Below are 4,171 nucleotides of genomic sequence, written 5' to 3'. Positions count from 1 at the left end.
ATGCGGAGACTGGGACCCAATGCTGGGGAACTCCTCAACCTTGGGACTCAGCCTTTTTTTTTTTTTTTTTTTTTTTTTTTTTTTTTTTTTTTTTTTTTTCTTCTTCTTTTTTTTTCCCCTCCTACTTTTTCGTTTCTGTCCCTTCACCAACCCCTTCTACTATCCACTTCCTAAGGTGTGAGAGCCGTGTTGAAAGGATGAAAGGCTGACTTTGTGCCAGTCCTGAACGGCCTGAGGGAGCCATGGGCACAGTATTCCCCTGCTTTAGTTGTCTAGCCCCTACCCCTCAAGGGACCCTGAGGGGTGGACCGTTTCTCTCCCCAACATACTCCAAGCTAACCATGGCCAACAATGAAGATTTTATACCATTGTTAGATAGCACATTTATTTTGCTTTTAACCATTAACCATACCATTATTAGAGGCAATGAGGCTTGCCTCTTCATCAAATAGCTCCACCAATTCAAACTCGCCCGATTCCCTGACCCCAGGCTTTCCTTTGACCACGGCTCTGAACACTACAACTAATACCCCCTCCTCAATGCCTACTAGTACAGTATCCACCCTAATCAACACCCCAGGAGACATTTCTACTCTCCCAACATGCTTAACTTCAACAACTATACCCCCACAACCTTCTTCATCAACTACCCCATCCTCCCTTATTACTACCTTACAACATTATTGTCCACCCATAACACTACCTCCCTCAACACTACTTCCTCTTTCACACGCCCCCGTCCTTCTACTTCCCCCATCTCTACAAAATTCTTAAATACTCTATTTAGCCCAGCCAAATGGGACCGATTTTTCGTGATCCCTCCCACAGGTTCTCACACTTTCTGCTTTGACAACCTGTTTTCATTCCTCAAATGCATATACATCCTTCACTTGCTCTAACCCCTATACATTACCTTACCCGAACTTAACCCATTTACTCGTCAATTCCTTTGCACAACTTTGACAACTAATCACTAACTCAACCACCCTTCACTACCATTTACTATAGTGCTACATGACCTTAGATGTCTAGCACATTTATTTGTTTTTAACCATTAACCATTAACCATTCGAGTCCGCAGAATCTACTTCTTGGTCGCCTGTAGGAGCGGACGATATATATCGTTTGGAAATCAGCGAAGTGGGCGTGGCAAGAATGTTTGTAGTCTGCTAAGAAAACAATGCTCAACTACACCAATTATAATAATCATATATATTTCAATTAATATGACTTTTAAATAAATATTGCATTTTATATCTGTATATTTTTCATTAACAACCATTTTACTAACACCAACAGGATACTTCCACCATTACTAAGAAATGCATTACCAGTACACTTACCCTCCCGCCCCTCCAAGCAACTGTAAGCAAATACAAGGCACATAAAAAAAATCAATATCCTAGCCCTGACGACATCCTGCTTAATGTAATAGTTTCTCTCCCGAGCTCGCCACCCGTCTCTGTAAAACTTTCAACAACTTTATTTTTTAAGGGTGTTATTCCCGTCCTGTGGAAGCGAGCCATCACAGTTACTATTCCCAAAATAAATCCTATGTTTATTCCTGACGACCTTAGACCCATTCCGCTACCCTTGTTGCGTGCAAGGTCATCGAGAGAATAAATGGTAAAGTACTGCAGAAGGGATTCACGCTCAAATTAGCTTATCACCAATTCGGAAACATCAAAGGAAGTTCCGCCGTTCACGACCTGTTTGACCGTATCAATTACATTATCTCAAATGCAGACAAAAGAACGTACGTGACCTCCGTGTCCATGGACCGACGGATGTCACCCTACCTCGTCGATCATACCGTCTTGAAGAAAGTGATTTCCTTGGGTTGAAATGGACCTCCTCCGTCGACCTCCGCACTCAAGGGGACCCGAGGAAATAGCCAAATAATAAATGAAATCGAATTTCCTTGCGGTGTCCCTCGAGGAACTGTACTTGGCCCATCACTATGCATATGGTTAATGAGGGTAATATAACACACACACACACACACACACACACACACACACACACACACACACACACACACACACACACACACACACACACACACAGAGTAGTGTAAGTAACTCCATTACTAATTGGTTACTTGTAACTAGTAACGATGCCGACAATGCCGTTACATTATTTCATGAGTAACCAATTTGGTAATGACGTCATTTTTTCAACTCGTTCATTACTCGTTACTCATTACTTTATGAAGTGGTCAGATAGATAGAGAGAGAGAAAGAGATATGGAGATAAAATGATAGAGAGGTGGAAATCGAAAGATAGAGAGAGATGGAAATAGATACATAGATAGAGAGATTGAAATATATATATATATATATATATATATATATATATATATAGAGAGAGAGAGAGAGAGAGAGAGAGAGAGTTAATTTGTCAATATGAACATGTACATGTGATCTATGCCATGGTGCAGCAAGTGTTGCTTCTGGGATGTTAATAGCATGTGTTCCACTCGATGAAGCTGGGAATAGTTTGGGCAGTTTTGGCCTTCCATTCTAGCTTTGACTATCAGCCTGGAGTATCGAGGGAACTGAAGGGAGGTCTAGCTCTTTCCTCATGACAAGAGCTGGACAGCCAAGAATGATTCTCATGGCCTTGTTTTGTAAAACTTTAAGGGGTTTGAAACCATTCTGTGGCAACATACTAAGAATTGGGCTCGCATAGTCTATCACGGATCTAACAAGGGATATGCACATCAACCTTGGGACTCACAGGGAGGCACCTTTGTATCTTGTTGCAAGGGTCTAAACGTTCTAAGTAACGTTCCTTGATGTTTTGAACAATTTCTCGTTTGGAAATGCACTTAGTCTTGACAGGGTTGATTATGGAGTCCAAGGGAAGCACACTTTTTGCTGAACCTCTGGAGAAAATATTCCTCCATATCAAAGACCTAAATGAGAATGTCATCAGCATTGGATGTGATGCTGCATGGGTCTCCTAACTCACCGTTGAGCTTGCAAAGAGAGTGCATAAGTATGTTGAATAATGAAGGGGACAAAATTCCACCTTGTGGAGTGCCTAACTCAAGTTCACCATAAGCACTGTAGGTGCCTTGGTACCATACCTTTGCTCTTCTCAAAGATAGATATTTTTTTATCCATAGCAGTCGCTTGCCCTTAACTCCTAGAAGAGTTAATTCATGGAAGATTGCAGTAGGAGAGGCTCCAATGCCCCTTTGAAATCTATGAAGCAAGAAGACTATATATCACTTCCATTTAGGTACTGGGCTAAACACATTTGTGTTCCTTTCCCTTTTTTGGGAGACCAAAGACTGATGGATGAATTTGATCTCTGATTTGGTGGAGCAGACGAGTGAGGAGAATTCTTTCACAAGGTTTTAGAGAGACAGGATTTCAGAGAACATTGGTCTAAATTCATCAGGGCTTCCTGGTTTTGGGAAGGGAATAATGGTAGCTTGTTCCCAGGCAGTGGGCAAAATGCCTGAAGTAAAGTTGAAGAGATCAAGAAGAGGATTTCTTGCCTTTACCTGTACCTTTGCAAGGAGTCGGATGATGTCATAAGTGATTCCACCATCCCCAGGTGCAGTGGATTTGCTAGTCTTTATGGCTGCAAGAAGTTCATGATTTGTCAGTGGTGCATCAGCCTCGTCTAAAAGTTGGCACTGATAGTCAATTTCATTTTTGTGTTTTAACTTAAGTGAGCACCTGCGTATGGATAATGGAGGATTATCGAGAGAGGAATTTTCGGTGCATTTACTGAGGAGTAACAAAGCTACCCTTTCTGGATGAGAGTGGGGCGTCACACTGTATGCATTGCCTTTATTCTTGTTGATTTCCCTCCACACATTGCTCATGAGAGTCGTAGAGTCAATCGATTCTGCCCAGGCATACAAGCTCTCTACCCGCTTTGAGTTATTACTTCACTAAGTCTTTTACTAAAGAATATAAGGTCCCTAGCTAAGTGGGAGTTTCTTCCCAAGTGTTTTAGCTGATTTAATGTAGACCTTATAAGCTTTCTATTTAGCTTTATTTCAGGATCTTTGTTCAGATGGTGTGCTCATTTGTCTCTGGAGGATGGAGACCTTCGTTTGACAGGGTTTCTGGGGTGGAGTTGGTTAATGATGTTGCCAAATTAAAAGGATCAAGGCTGGTAGGAGTAAAGCCTTCATACCAGCAGCCAATCC

The sequence above is a fragment of the Penaeus chinensis genome, chromosome 1 (genome assembly GCF_019202785.1).
Source record: "Penaeus chinensis breed Huanghai No. 1 chromosome 1, ASM1920278v2, whole genome shotgun sequence".
Classification (NCBI taxonomy): domain Eukaryota; kingdom Metazoa; phylum Arthropoda; class Malacostraca; order Decapoda; family Penaeidae; genus Penaeus; species Penaeus chinensis.
Note: the sequence above shows the minus strand (reverse complement) of the source record.